Genomic DNA, 17224 nt, shown 5'->3' with positions numbered 1-17224 from the left:
TGGGACATTATAGGCATCCACCTTACAGTCTTGATTTGGCTCCTTCTGACTTCTTTTTGTTCCCTAATATTAACAGATTTTTTAAAGGACACTCATTTTTATTCAGTTAATAATGTAAAAAAGACTGTATTGTCATAGTTAAATACCCAGGATCCTCAGTTCTTTAGGGTTGGACTAAATGGCTGGTGTCGTTGCTTAAACTTGATCAAGCTTATGCTGAGAAATAAAGTTTCTATTTTCCATTTTTATTTCTATTTTTATTGTTTTCCTAAAATACTTTTGATTCTTTTCAACTGCTACTTACAACATAATCTAAAACAATCACTAGAATTATAAATCATGTAACTGCTTACAATTCAAAGGCAAGGTATAGTCAAGATATTACATTTGCAACAGTCTCCCATAAATACAAAATTGTTTATAAGAAAATGTAATAACATACTTTATTAAAGGACAATATCTTAGTTCTTTGGAGAAGTATGCCTCAAGTGCCAACACTGAAGTCACTGGTTATATTCATAATCAGCTTAGCGAGGATGTTTCTCACCACCTAAGATCTGTAGGACAGTTGGGGTATGTCTGTAGAGCATTTATAATTTGAGTATTATCCAAAAGTGGTTTCATCAGCTGGTACTCTTCTCTGTGAATGTATTGAAGTACTTTCCCTGGGCTTTATTAATTCTAATTGTAAATGTTCAAAAGCCTCAGGACAACAGGTTTTTCAAAGTTATAAACAGGGCCTTCCTTTGAAAAAACTTCTGAAATTCATTATAGACCATTTAAAAACTAAAGGGCTCTTCTTCATAGATGCCATTTAAATGTTTCATTGCAATTATAAGACAGATTTCCAAGACTGATAGACAATGTACAATATTTGCTTTGGATTTCATGTTTCACAGCCTGTTTGCCTCCACCAGATCTGCTGTAGTCATAAATGCATGCGATGCTGTTACTTGATTTAAAGCAAGAATCAACAGCACGTGTAATGACTGCAGGTTTTTGCTAACACTGAAATACTTATATAGTACATCTCACACACTTCTGTCTTCTGAGAGACACAGAACATTCTCATTCCACTTCTCAGCAAAAAGTTTGTTGGAAAGTCTGCAAGTAGAGATGATTGTTCTTTAAATATTTTAACATACTGCGGAAAACCAAAGAAGTTTATTAAGTGTATCTGCCAGTGAGAAAATCATGACTTCACTCTTTTTTCTAACAATCCCAAAATATCCAATCTACATGTAAGACTAGTAACTGCTATTGGAGTCTGTGCAGACTGAGAAATGTCAAAAAGATTATAGAGGACTGTTTGGTTTTTATGGTGAGAAAGAAGATCAAATTCACCTAATATGAAGATCGCTGGGCAACTGCTGATCCGGTCACTTTTTAAAAGCTTCCAGAAGAAATAAAAGGCTTTCAGCAAAGCTTCCAAAAACCTTATCTCCAACTACATTTTCCAGATTTAACTGCCTTGTGATTTCCTTCAGGGCAATTTTATCATTGATCTGCAGCCGTCCATTTAGGTGAATTTGTAACACATTTTCACTCACTTCTACTTCCATGAATTCTTTCAAAGCATGATTTATTAACTTGGTCTTTCCTGTCCATTAATGAGTACAGAGTTACTTTCTCCATGCATAGCAGTTCTTTTCTTTTTAGCAGCTCAGTTAAGTGTGTGCACTATACTTGCACTTCAAATAGGTTTCTATGTGAGCTCTGAAGACAAAATCTTTCACATAAAATTCTTTGTACCTGTGAAAGATGCTCTGTGTGTATGAAGTTGTTACCTTTTGGTTTATGACTGCTCATTTCAACAATTCAAATCCTCTTGCAGAAAAGCCTACCTTTACCAGGACAAAGCCAGGATCCAGAGAATGCAAGAATCGCTTCACAGAATCACCTTGCTATGTTCTCTGCTCAGGTTCACCTGCTGCTGCCAATGACACACAAGAACTGCTGACATGTCCTACACGCACCGCCTTTCCCACTCCACCTACCTCCCACCCAAACACTATTTATTTTTTAATTTCATTCTTCCACAGGCTTTGTGAAGTCCCCTTGTATAGTCAAATTCAGAATTCTGAAATATTGTAATGGTGTTCTGTAAATCACTTATAACTCTAAAATAAAGGTTAAAAGACAAAAGTACTAAATAATTATAGCTACAATAATTTGTTTATGCCTAAACAATGTAAAAAATGTAAATTGTGACATCAAAAACATAAAATAGGGTGGAGTAAAAGTGTATATTTTTTAAATGTGATCTAAGTTTAGTTCCTATCAGCTTAAAATAAACTGTTGTAACTGTAAGATGTTCTATGTAAGCCTCATTGTAACCACAATGCAAAAACCTATAGTAGATATAGAAAAGATAAAGGAATAAAAACTTATGGGATGCAGAAAAAGCAGCTCTAAAAGGGAAGTTTATAGTGATAAATTTCAACATTAAGAAAACAAAAAGATCTCAAAAAACAACCTAACTTTGCACCTCAAGGAGATAGGAAAAGAACAAACTAAGCCCAAAGTTACTAGAAAGAAGGAAATAATAACATAGATTAGAGCAAACATAAGTGGAAATAGAGACTAGAAAAACAATAGAAAAGATAAACGAACCTAAGACTCGGTTTTTTGAAAAGATAAATTTGATGAACCTTTAGCTAGACTAGCTAAGGGGAAAAAAGGGAAGATGCAGATAAAATCAGAAATGAAAAAGAAGACATTGCAATTCATACCACAGAAATAAAAAGGACCATAAGAGAATACTATGACCAATTATTTGCCAACAAGTTAAATAAGCTAGAAGTAATTGATAAATTCCTAGAAATATACAACCTTACAAGACTGAATCACAAAAACAGGAAAATCTGAACATATTAATAGGTAAGAAGGTTGAATCAGTAATCAAAACATCCCATCAAGGAAAATCCTGGTATATGATAGCCTCACTGCTGAATTCTATCAAGTATTTAAAGAAGAATTAATACCAGTACTTTTCAAACTCTTCCAAAAAATTGAAGAGGAGGAAAATATTTTTGAACTCATTTAATGAGGCCAGCATTACCTTAATAGCCAGACAAGGACACTACTAGAAAAGAAAGCTACAGACCAATATCCCTAATGAACATAGATGCAAAAATCCTAAACAAAATATTAGCAAACTTAATTCAACAGCACATTAAAGGGATCATACACCATAATTAAATGGGATTTATCCCTGGGATGAAATGATCATTCACCACATGCAAATCAATAAATGGGGTATACAACATTAACAGAATGTAGGATAAAAATCATATGATCATCTCAATAGATGCAAAAAATAAAAACAGTGAACAATATGAAATAGAAATTAAGAAACAATCCCATTTATAATAACATAAAAAAATACTTAGGAATAAATTTAACCAAGATGTTGAAAGACTTGTACACTGGAAACTATAAAACATGAAAGAAATTGAAGAAGACAAACAAATGGAAAGATATCTAAGATATCTCATGTTCATGGATCAAAAGAATCAATATTGTCAAAATGTTAATGCTACACAAAACAATCTACAGATTGTTTTGGGTAGCAAAACTGTTATCAAAATGCAATGGAATTTTTCACAGAAATAGAAAAGGCAACCTTAAAATGTGTTTGGAGCCACAAAAAACCCAGAATAACCAATGCAATCTTGAACAAGAACAACGCTGGAGTCATTACACTTCCTAATTTCAAGTTGTATTACAAAGCTATAGTAACCAAAATGGTATAGTACTGGCATAAAAACAGGCAAATATATCAATGGAACAACATAAAAAGCCCAGAAACAAACCTATGCATATATTGTCAATTAATCTTCTACATAGGTGACAAGAATATACAATGGAGCAACAATAGTCTCTTCAATATATGGTGTTGGGAAAACTCAATGTGTACATGAGAAAAAATAAAATTGAATCCTTTAGCATACACTATATACAAAATCAACTCAAAATCGATTAGAGATTTAAACATAAGACCTGAAACCATTAAACTTCTAGAAGAAAACAGAAAGGTTCATGACCTTGCTCTTCACAATAATTTTTTGGATATGGTTTCAAAAGCATTACAACAAAAGCAAAAATAAACAAGTAGGACACATCAAACTAAAAAGTTTCTGTACAGCAAAGGAAACAGCAAAATGAAAAGACAACCAATGGAAAGAGAAAATATTTGTAAAACATATATCTGATAAGTTAAAATCCAAAATATACAGGAAACTCATACAATTCAGTAACAAAAATCAAATAATCTGATTAAAAATGGGCAAAGTACCTGAACAGACATTTTTCCAAGGAAGACACACAATGGCCAAAAGGTATATGAAAATGTGTTCCATATTGCTAATCATCAAGAAAATGCAAATCAAAACTACAATGAGTTATCACTCATATGTGTGAGAATGGCTATTATCAAAAAGTCAGAAGATAAATATTGGCAAGGATGTGAATAAAAGGGAACCCTTGTACACTTGATGGGAATGTAAATTGGTACAACACTATCAAAAACAGTATGAAGTTTTCTAAAAAGCTTAAAATTAGAACTATCATTTAACCCACCAATCCCACTTCTGGGTATATATTCGAAGGATATGTAATCAGTATGTCAAAGAGATATCTACACCCCCGTGTTCATTGCAGCGTTGCTCACAATAGCCAAGATATAAAAACAAGCTGAGTGCCTATAGATAGATAAGTAGATAAAGAAAATGTGGCATATATATACACGATGGAATATTATTCAGCCTTTAAAAAGAAGGAAATCCTGCCATTTGCAACAACATGGATGAACTTGGAGGATATTAATTACTGAGTGAAATAAGCCAGACACAGAAAGACAAATACTGCATGATCTCACTAATATGCAGAATTTATAAAAGCAGAACTCACAGAAATGGAGGGTAGAAGGATAGGTATCAGAGTTCAGAGAGGGAAAAAAGGGGAGACATTGATCGAAAGCTGCACGCAGACTTTCAGTTGAAAGATGAATATGTTTTGGAGGCCTAATGTACAGCATGGTGATGACAATTAAAAGTAATATATTGTATACTTGAACTAGCTAAGAGAGTAGGTTTTAATTATTTTCACCACACAAAAAGAATTATGTGAGGTGAGGAAGATCTTAACTAGATTGATTGTGGTAATCATTTCATTATGCATACATATATCAAAACATCACATTATATATCTTAAATATATACAGCTTTTTTGTAAATTATACATCAAAAACACTGGAAAAAATTAATTATTGAAAGATAAATGCGATAATGCAGGGCAAGCATTTAGCACAGTGCTCAATAAATGCTTCTGATTATTTCAGTTACTATGAGTTTTTCTTCTGCAGAAGCTGCACACTAATGCTGAAAGGTTTTGACTCTAAAGGTTACATCCTTTTACTGATTTCATTTCCTTCACTTCTATCAAGGCTTCTTAACATATATCAGTGCTCAGCACTTTCTCTTAACTCTCAACACAGAGCATTTATTTTATCTAATGCAAATTTTGGCATGTGCAAACTTAAAACCCAAATAGTTTCAATGTAATAAGAACTCTGTAGGCTGGAAGAACCATGGAAAATTCTGTAGTAAAGAGTGGACCATTTGGGATGGGTAGAATTTGGTTTGGCTGAGATGGGGATGTTACATGAGCAAAATCAATGAATAAACAACTTGGAGTAAACCAGGGAAACTGGAGCAGAATGGAGCAGTACAAAGTGGTTAGAAATAAATCTAGATTTTATGTGGTTAGATTGAGTCCAGGAAGTGGATGTGTCAAAGTTCTCAACCACCCAGCACTTCTGGTAAGTTGCCATTTGGCAGAAATTTCCGCAACTCTGCCTCCTGAAACACTTCATGCCCACCTCTATTAGTTGCTCTTAGCATTCTTTTTCAAATTTTTAACTTTATGGTTTATTTATTTCTTCACTTGAATTCTCATAATATTTTGCTTTTCTCTTTTTTGTGGCCTTGAACCTGCCTCCCACCCTCCCCAAGTTCAATACTTCTGATGGAGTTTGAATGTGTTGCCCCCTCCAAAACTCATGTGGAAATTTGATCCCCAATGTGGCAGTGTTGGAAACTGATTGAGTCATGGGGGTGGATCCCTCATGAATGGATTAATGCTCTCCCTGGGGGAGGGGGGATTAATGAGTGAGTTCTCGCTCTGTTAGTTGCCTTGAGAGCTTGTTGTTTATAGGACCCTGGCACCCCCCCCTTCCTCTCACCATGTGATCTGTTTGTTCCCACTGGCTACCTGCCGCTTTTCCACCATGAGTAGAAGCAGCCTGAGGCCCATGACAGATGCAGCTGTCCCAGAATTGTAAGTCAAATAAACCTCTTTCCTTTATAAATTACCCAGTTTCAGGTATTCTGTTATACCAACACAAAACAAACTAATACAGCTTCCTTGTCACATTTGAACTGCGCCCAATAGGAAACCTCTTCTTTCTGTCTCTAGATCCAAAGAAGACCAAAACTCTGTCTCTGATACCGTAAAACCTGTTCCTGGGGCAGTGTGAGAGTCTGTGTATATCAAGCTACAAAATGGGGGACTTTATCGTCTAGGTAAAGGGGAGCCATAGAAGGTTGAGGAGAAGGGAAATGGTGTTGGAAAATGGTTATTGATCTTTTTGTGTTGGTAAACAAACGCTAGAATTTGGCAGCCCATCTAGAGAAATGAAATGATTCAAAGCACCAGTAACCAAGTCAGCAAAAATTGAGCTTTATCATTGGCTCAGTCTGTCAGTCTGTTATGGTGCCTAAATAATCATTGTGCATAATTACCTGTTGTGAACCATTTATTCAGTCACCATTCAGCTCTCCACTTTTTTCTTTGTTTTCTTTGCATGTTTTCTACTTCAGTCTTTTGTATATTTATAAGGTGAAGTTCTCACACAAATTTTTACCATGAAGCCAATGGGATGTTATGCCTCTCACCTGCAACAGTTGGCCCTACCGAACTGTGCAGTCCACTCAGCTACATTCCATGCTCAACACAGAAAGCGCGAGCTCTCTAACAATTTGAACACACAGGCTCTGTGGAAATCCATGCTATATAGGCTCAAATTTGGCAACTCACCTGTGAAGGTTTGAGGCCCATTTGTGTACCACGACAATCCAGTGACACAGAATCTTAAAAGCAATTTTATGTCTCCTGCATGAACTCCTCCAGAACACAGTGCCAATATCATTCATCCAGCCTCTATTAAATAGTTTTAGGTAGTTTCTCACAAATCATATTTGAGAAATTCAATTTGTCAAGTTTCTTCTTATATTGCTTCAAAGTCTGTTTCCGTCTAACTGTTATCTACTGGTCCTAATCTTGTTTTCCAGGATCAGCAGAATAACGTTTCTCAGAACTGGTAAGTGACAATGTTTCACGGGAACGGTAAAGAGGATCTGAGCACATCAGGATGGAGACCAAGCATCCACTGCATAGACATCCTCTTCCTTATGAGCCCTTCACGTCATTGGAGAGAATCGTCGCTGCTCCACAGCTTCTTTGCTTTCCACTACACTTCCCTAGTTCTCTTGACACACCAAGTTTGCACCCAATCCTTGTGAGACCTGAGTCATACTGAGTTGTTGCTGGTCTATCATCTCTTAAAGAAGGCGGTACTTCAGGAAGGTTTAGATAGCAGTGAAATGACAGCGACGGGAGCCTTTCGGAGAGCAAAGATTCAAAGAATTGGACATCGATTTCTGAAATTCTCTGTCTGTCAACTGCAGAACAAAAGATGGTGGCAAAGGATTTACAGAGAAGCCCACTGGCCGGTCCACACAGCCCACAGGGGAACATTTCCGTGGCCCAGATCTTGTGCTGGGTTCATGTGAACACCTGAAGTGTACAACAGTTTTCAACTCAGCCATGTGTATGAAAAGAACAACTTGAAGCTTGAGGAGATTTTGACACCGAAAATGGTTTGAATTTGGAGGCCGAAAAGTACATGTCTAGCCTTTGGAAAGGTTACTCTTCCTGTTTTAAGGTTTCTGAGCCACAATGTTTGTGGTGGCTCTGTGTCAACTTCCGTTTCTTTTTCCTGCAAGGCTTTTCTGTATGAATGTCACTTTCTCCAGTCAACACGTGGCAAGGGTGGTTCAAAAATAGTTTACATGTGGATATCCAAGGTTCTGTTCACGTGGTGAGGCTTTTGTTTTTGTGTTTAGTTTTTTTTTCTGCATTTTATTTGATCTTGCTCTTACAGTTCTACTTGTAAAGGAATCTGTAGTCACAAAAGAAGAGCTCTAAAATATCAACCAACCAACGTAAAACAGTATCACAACTCCATGCCTACACAGTGACAATTCCCCAGCCTGGGGTTTGAAGAGTGGTAATCAATTATATTCTTTTCTTCTCGAATTTAGAAGCTATTAGGAATAGGCAAAGGAGTCACAGGCAGAGAGCAATACATTTATTTGGTGCTGCCAAGAAAGGTGGTGAGATTTGTGTGGCCTGGACCCATGAACAGTGGGCTTCCTAATTTTCTTTTACTAGTTGAATTTAACCAAGTCTCAACAAAGGATGGTGTCTGACCTCTTCTGCAGGGACAGGCCAGTCAGCAAGGCAGAACAGGTGTGGGGACTGGGCAGGGAGAGAGAGGCAGAAATGTAAACAGGGGCCAGAACACTCTGGTTTGGACACTTGCAGGTCTGTGGTCTTAGACAAGTTACTTTCTCTCAGCCTTAGTCCCCTCACCCATAAAATGAGGGTTCAGAGAATTAAATGAGATGATGCATGTAAGATGTTTTGCACATATTCATAATATGAATATTACATAAAAAGCAGCTTCTGTTATTAATAATATTAATATTTCATTCCCATATTCAAGCCTTAGGACTTAAGAACTGTTTGCCCATTCCTTGTCCACTGTATGGAAAGGGTCAGATGCTGATAGCAGCCCCAAATCTAGGGCTGCTCCAGAGAAATATTCATGACATCTCTTGGTCACACAATACTGAAGGAGCACCTACTTCTTCCTAAGCACAGAATTAGTCACAAAGAAGAACTGGAATTTTAAAAGAGATTTTCAACAGAAACAATGATAACAATGCAGGGGTAGGGTAGAGAGGTAGTAGTTTCTCAATCTCATTTGCTAACATTGTTTATGTGGCAAAGTAGCAAGTTCCAAACGACCAATAGTCAAATAAAAGTTGAAGGCCAGGGACTATGTTATGTTCACAGAATATGCCAACCCAAACAGAATTATACATTTCAATGTGCAATTCAGACCAATATAGTGGTTCACATCATTTTATCTGCATTGTAACAGAACTTTCAAAATCTCTAAGTTATGAAAGTAGTTCCCAAGTTTTTTCCAGCCCTCAGATAGAGAATAAACTCATTAATCTTTACTCCCATCAGTAAACCAGACGGAGGGGCACAGCACAAAGTGACCCCCACATAATATTCCTTAAGAAGCAACTTGTGAATTATTAATGGGTGGCCAACAGGACAATCTTCAAGACAAAGACAGAACATAAAAAAACAAAGCCTCTCTATTCAGAAAGTCATTACACTCTGAAAAGATCATATTATAAATAATTTTTAATGTTTGGCTTCTGCTTACCAGTCATGTATGTCTTCTCCATCATGGCAAATTTAAATGCATTAAATTATAGCCTCTTTTTTTCTATTATGTTTTAGTAATTAAAAGAGCAGAAGTGATATGGAAATATAGGGATTTCAGTAACTGGGAAGTTAACAATTAGCACTGATAAAATTTATAGTGCATCCATATCTTCATAAACTCCAAAAGTATCTCTTGAGAGTAAGTACATCCACACATCAAATTAATACATTCAGAAGTAAAATTAAGACAGCCAACTTTGACAGAGACTACTTAACAAGATGGGTAGTTATACGGTAACTTAATCACAAGTCAGATTTCTGGAAATATGATTAATTATCTTATTCATTTATTTACTCATTCATTACAGAAACATTTACTGAGCACCAGCAATGTGCCAATTGGTTGAGAAACAGATGTGATCAAAACAGAGGATCTCTTTCAGTCTACTAGTTAGCAAAGCTTTGACTCCAAAAGTGAATTTCAGAATTCTTATAAACAGGAGAATTAGCATTTTTTTCTGTGTACGAGAATCATTCAATCCACCTGCAGATACCATTAACTCATATTTTACTAACATTCATAATGAGCATAATTACCTAGTTCCCTAGTTCTCAACACATTTTAAGCAGACGATTAGAAGTCCCCACCATTGCTCAAAAACATATAGCTAATAATAGCACTTCCTACCCTTCAGTAAATTCTTGCTTCCTGCCAAACATTGTTGTCAATGCTTCACGTATTTTTACACATTTAATCCGCACAGTGATCATATGAAGTAGGTAGTAGTCTTATCTCCATTTTTCAGATGAGGAAACTATGACACAGAGAGGGTTCATTAAATTGCCAAGATCACTCTTCTAGGAAGAAACATAGAAGGTACTGGAACATACAGGGTCTGGCATCAGACGCGATGGTTTTGAACACTGCAACACGCTCACTTTCTAATAGAGGATGCTCTCTTTGCATGCCATTGCCTTTCTGTTTTGACAATCCTTGATAGATGTGTTGGAGTGCTTTAGAAAATTATAGGCTATTTTGGTAGCAATTGTTGTGTCTAGTTTTCCATAAAAACGGAAGTGCTTTGAGTCATACACAAAGGCCAAGTGGAGTAAAGTCATTGCTTAATGTTATATAGTAGACTTTCTTTGTCCTGATAATTTATAACAATAACTGATGTAAGAGACGAACTAGAGATAAACTTTAGGCCAGTCTTCCCTGTTAAAACTACCATTTGGTGAGGAAAACACCACTTCTATCCTATTCACCAACAGCAAACATTTCACTCATGTACTATTCTACATTAAGACAGAACTAAGACAAATAAAATGGTTTTTAATGTCCCTGTCCCAGCATGCAAACTTCTTTGCACAGACCTGGGTCATCCAAATCATTGACGTTTGTTTGAGACAACATGGAAACACTTTGAACTTAGAGTCAGGAAAACTAGGAAAGAGATTTAGCAACACAAGTTGACTTTTCTGACCTTGCAAAATGAGTCACTAAATTGTTATGATCTTCAGTTTATCTGTAAATGGGGATCCTTTCTACACTGCTAAGCACAAGGAAAGATTGTTAAAAGAGCAAAATGACATGATGGATGTGAAAGTGCTTTACGAACTCTACATAGATTTGTTTTAACTCAATTCACAAGCATTTGCTGAGTATATCCTATGTGATAAGGACTGTGGTAAACCATGAGGTTACAAGATTAGTGGGATCTAGTCCAAAACTTTAAAGGGTTATTATTGCTGGCATGTTCATGTTAAGTCATATTTATAGTAGAATAGAGCTGTGTTTTACGTGTAATATATACAACCTATAGTACATTTGGACCCCTCATTTCATAAATATTTACTGTAAGTGTATGTTCACTTTCTAGGACATAGGCATGATTTTATACTTTTAAATCATTGTTGCGGTTTATGTTTTTATACCACACTAATCATCATTTCTGTGATTTATTTGTTGACAAATCTTTGGTTAAAAATGTAAGCATCAATTATAACATTGTTTCTAATGAGAAATATACTCTGCTTTATCACTCATGTCTTTAGAAACACATTACACTCTAATTTGGAGGCTGCTTATATTTGAAATTCACTTTTCCGATAAAAGCCTTAAGAGTCTGAAAAATGGGAGTTTTCTCAAGGAAACCAAAGTATATAGGAGAAGAACTAATGTTCCTCATAAATTCTATAGCTTAAATTCATGGTTCTGAGGTTATGCTTATAATAATCAAACATGCATTTCCTCTTGTTTTCAAAGTAAGAAATTACACCATTATTTGTTTGTTTATCATTCATTCAATGACCATTTGTTGCATAATCACTATGCTCCATACCCTGTTCTACATGTACCAAGAGATATGAGTTTAAAAAAAAATCTAAATGAATCAATGATATAACCCCAACCCTTGAAGATCTCCTAGTAATAAACATTCCCTGAGTTGGGATGCAATGTTAAAGATAGCTCATAAGAAAGACAGAAAGAGCCTGGTCTGTGGCAGAGCCACCATACCAGCCCTGGAATGTCAACCTCCAGACAACATGTTTCAGTAGAAAAATAAAACTCATTGGTTTGAGCCATTTTTGGAGGGTTCTTATTATTCATAGCTGAATGCGATAACTAACACTTACAGATCTCTGATTCATGTGGAGCCCGAAAGAAGGATCTTTTTTCCCCCTCTGGGCAGAAACAAATACAGAAGAAAACTACCAGGATGGACACATGAAAAAAACCTTGGAAACATCATAGAGGATCCTAAGGAAATTAAAAACAGAACTATCTTATTTTTCAACAATCCCACTCCTGGGTACATATCCAAAAGACATACAGTATGTTGAAGAGATATCTGCAAGCCTATGTTTATTACATCATTAGTTACAATAGCCCAGATATGGAATCAACTTAAGTGTCCATCATGATTGAATGGATAAAGAATATGTGGTATACATACACACCGGAGTACTACTCATCCTTAAAAAAAAAAAAAAAAAAAAAAAAAAAAAAGGAAATCCTATCATTTGCAACAACATGGATGAATCTGAAGGACATTATGTTAAGTGAAATAAGCCAGGCACAGAAAAACAAATTTCACATGATCTCACTTATGCGTGGAATTTTAAAAAGCTGAAGTCACAAAAGCAGAGAGTAGAATGGTGGTTGCTGAGGTCTGGGAGAGGAAGGGGGGAGATGTTGGTCAAAGGATACAAAATTTCAGTTAGCAAGAAAAATAAATTGAAGAGATCTATTTATCACAGGTAACTATAGTTAATAACAATGTACGAGCATTACGTACTTGAAAATGGCACAACGAATAGATTTTGAGTTCTCACTGTACACACACACACACACACACACACACACACAAAAGTGTGAGGTAACAAATCTATTAATCACATTGATTTAGCCATTTCACAATGTACACGTATTTTGAGACATCATTTGTAGACTATACATATATACAATTTCTATTTGCCAAATAAATAATGAAGAAGCTGGGGAAGGTTTCATAGAGCAATGGAAACTTTTCAAATGTAAGTAATAAGGATGCTTGGGATCTATCTACAGCAAAGTATGGAGAAGAGCATCTCAGGAGGAAGTAAGGACAGAAGCAAAGGTGTGGAGGTATGAGAGAACAAGGTATACTCAGGAGCAGTGAGTGTCCCTGATGTGGCTGGGAATAGGGAATTATGAGCAGAGTTGGGAAATGCCATCCTCAGGAGTTGGGACTTTAACACTCAGGCACTGAGGGAAATTCCAAGTGGTTCAATGAAGTCCATTGATCCAAATTGTGTCCCCCTCACTGGTGCTAACAGCCTTGTTCAGAAGTTTCACCACGATTGGAGACTTGAACACTGTGGACAAGGGCTTGGACTGTGGCTCCTGGAAGTGCTTCTCCAGAAATGGCACAAGTCTTATCGAGTAGTTTCAGAGACAGAGCACCTGCCAATAGCTTTCCCTGAGGCTGCACATACTGCTGCATTTCCATTTCTCTAGATTTTCAGAATACAGTATAAATCAAACTTACATGGGTCATCCCCTAGGGAGCACTTGATGCACACAGGTCTTGGCTCCATCATGAGACCAATGTTATTATCCAAAGAAAATGAAGTCCTCAGAAATTATTTTCTTTACCTTTCACTGAATTTGATTTTCATTTTGAGATTTCTAGCAATCTCCTTCGATTGAAACAAAACTCAGCAAACATCTCTTGACCACTTAGCATGCACCAATCGCTGTGCTGGGGATGCTGGGAATTCCAACATTATGATGGTAAAGGTGGGTCCAACTTTTAGGTCAGTACAGGGTGAGGAACTATAATAGGGTTGCCAGATTTAGCAACCAAAAGTTCAAGATGCTCAGCAAATTTTGAATTTTGGATAAATAATATGTTATTTTTACTATAGGTATGTCCCAAGTAATATTCGAGACATAGTTAATCTAAAAGGTTACTCACTGTTTATGTAAATATATTAAAATTCAAATCGGTGTCTAGTGTTTAATCTGACAACATTAACAGCAAAGGATCTGTATAGAGAAAAGGAAACTGTGAAAAGAAAAAGAAGAAGATATTTGGGTCTCTAATAAGGATCATAAGGACCAAAAAAAGAATGTTGTAATAGTAGCTTCTATTACTGACTTCTTACTCAGTAGGAACTCCCGCGTATCAGCAAATTGATTGTTTATATCCAGTACCCACTTTGATTTGGTGGTGCTCGTACCACACTAGGAAATATTTTGAATATCGCTCTCTGCTTTACCCTTTGCATACACTGCTGAGTTCACCACTAGGACACACTCAAAGGAAGATAGATCCACTCAGCACTGCATCTTCTATAATGCAAAAAGCTGATTATATTCAAATTACAAGCCAAATTGGCTCTTCTCCTGCTTTGCTGTCTTGTCTGCTGTCTTGTTTGGAGATGTGTTTGGGTGTGACCCAGTGAATCTCCAGGACAGGGCAGATGGGACAGGGCTGGGAACTAGAACTAAGCTGAGCTACAAGCAATGTGGCAAGAATCAGTGAGACTAGCAAGTTTTGTGAGCCAGGTCAGTCCAGGAAGACGATGGGTTTCCAAACAGATGAGCAACCATGTGGCACAGACCAGACAAGGTGCAGGCAGTTGGCAGAAATACAGGCATGTGGGATAGGGAGGCAAGGCAGAGCCAGACAGGGAATCTAAGCAGGGCCTGCTCAGGATCTGCAGCGAAGAGCTAGGACTGGCGGCTCTTGATAGAGACCCAGGTCCAAGACAGAGCATGAACCAGACTCTGGTTCCTGGGATGGTTAAATAAAGGCGAAGGAGGTTCCAGGTTTAGAGGCGCAGACATACTAAGTGCATGGGAAAATGTAACCAAAGTTGGAAGGAAGGAAGGAAGGAACGAACGAAGGAATGAAGGAACGAAGGAACGAAGGAAGGAAGGAAGGAAGGAGGGAAGGAGGGAAGGAAGGAAAAGAAAGGTGGGATGGAGGGAAGGAGGGAGGGAGGGAGGGAGGAAACCTATGATATAAAATGAGAATTGATATAGAAGCTAAGATTTTTTCAAATTGGAAATTCATCTATTCAATTGCCAAAAAGCAATTGAGCATATCTATGGGCTATGCCAGGTACTGCAAGAGGCAATGAGGACTTAATAATAATATACTATTAACAATAGATAGTATTTCTTGTATGCTTATGATATACCAAATTATCTTTCCATGTGCTTCGTATATATGAGTTCATTTTATTCTCACAATCCTATGAGGTAATTACTATTATTAGCCTCAATCTTCTTATGAGGAAACTGAGGCAGGGTGAGGCACACTGTGGCTTTCTCATAATTACACAGGAAGTTGGCAAATCAGAGTTTAAATCCAGGAAGTGTGGCTTCAGAACTCATGGTCCAATCCACTATATGACAGAGCCTCATAAAAGATGCCCCAAGCTCAACCCCTGCCCTTGTTGAGCTAACAGAGTACAGGTGACAGTAAAGAAAAATACTTGTAACAACTAACACAGCACACTAACTTCACACAGCCTATTAGATTGTGAACATAGTCTTAGTAATCCAGAGAAGGAAGACCAATTGACAGAGGTCTGTGAATTTTTCTCAAAGGGGATAACATTTTTAGCTATATCTGGAATGACAATATCTGGGCTTTTGTCTTGTGGATAAGAGAAAGTGCTTTCCAGATAGAAGGAATAGAATGATAAAAGACTCCCAGAAGGCATGTTCAGAGGAGGGCAGGTTATTCCAAGATTCAGGAGCACAGGACATGCCTGAAAAAGTGACAGGTGATGAGAATAGATAGGTAGAGTTAGGGTCACATCTGAGTGCCACAGTAAAACATGGACCCCACAGTGGAGATTCTGGGGAGCCATCCTGGGTTACAAGCAGGAAGTAACACAATAAAAGCCTGGAGCACTGTAGAAAATGAGTGATGGGAAAGAGAGACAGAGCCTGGGTGAGCCTGGAGACGGGGCCCACAGCATGAGTGAAGAGCTGCTGAGACACATTTTGCCAGACCAGCCCCAGCTCTCCAAAAAGCAGGAATAAGAAGGCTGGGAATCATGCTGGGCTGATACATAATAATGACAATAATAGAAAGCACATTCACGTGGCATTTACCAAGTGCCAGGTAGTGATCTAAATGTTTTACACCTATTAACTCTTTAATTCCTCACAGCATCCCCATTTTACAGATGACAAAACAGAGAGGTTGAGTAATTTGTTCAAGGTCACAAAGCTAATTGGTTGAGGGAGCTATAATAGTCAGGGCTCTCCAGAGAAACAGAACCAATAAGAAGGACAAAGAGAGAGAGAGAGAAAGAGAGAAAGAGAGAGAGAGATTGATTCATTATGAGGGATTGGCTCTCAGGATTATGGAGGACGAGATGTCCCACAATCTGCCATCTGCAAACTGGAGGCCAGGAAAGCTGATGTTTAGGTCTAGTCTAAGCTCAGAGGCCTGAAAACCAAGAGGACCAATAGTATAGTCCTGGTTGGAGTCTCGTTATCCAAGAACCAGGAGAGCCAATGCCCAAGGGCAGGAGAAGATGAATGTCCCACTCAAGAAGAGAGAGTGAATTTGCCCTTATTCAGGCTTTCTGCTTTATTCAGGCCCTCAGTAGATTAGATGATGCCCACCCACACTGGTGAGGGTAATTTTCTTTACTCAGTCTACTAATTTAATTCTAATCTATTCTGGAAACACCCTCACAGGCACACCCAGAAATAGTGTTTTACCAACTATCTGGGCATCCCTTAGACCAGTCAAGTTGGCACTTAAAATTCACCATCACAGAAACTTAAGTTTTGAACCCAAGCAATATGGCATCATAGTCTGCGCTTCTAGCCAGTACACTCCACTCCCTATGCTGCCTCCAAAATAGGATGGGAAATGGTGGTGTAATTTGACTCACTAATTATAATTTAAAATTTTTCAGGACCCAGAAATCTCATTTTTGCAATACGGTATGAAAAAAGAATTGGGTTAAGTCAATAGGTGAAATGTTGAAATATACAGGAAGAAATGAAGTTTCTTCCTTTTCGTCCTCTTGATGGAAATGATGCAAACTTGTAGCTGTGCCACTCAGTTAACAGAGAGGAGTTGATCTCAGAACCTATGGCGAATTGGGTTCAATTTTA

The 17224-nt window shown here is 37.3% G+C and overlaps 1 pseudogene; it reads right to left on the bottom strand.

Moving 5' to 3' along the window:
• Window positions 1-522: 522 nt before the first annotated feature.
• LOC134386546 (origin recognition complex subunit 4-like) lies at window positions 523-1809 on the bottom strand (annotated as a pseudogene).
• Window positions 1810-17224: the final 15415 nt, after the last annotated feature.

The sequence above is a fragment of the Cynocephalus volans genome, chromosome 9, assembly GCF_027409185.1.
Source record: "Cynocephalus volans isolate mCynVol1 chromosome 9, mCynVol1.pri, whole genome shotgun sequence".
Taxonomy (NCBI): Eukaryota; Metazoa; Chordata; class Mammalia; order Dermoptera; family Cynocephalidae; genus Cynocephalus; species Cynocephalus volans.
The sequence above is the reverse complement of the archived record's forward strand: the minus strand, read 5'-3'. Positions and strand labels throughout refer to the sequence as shown.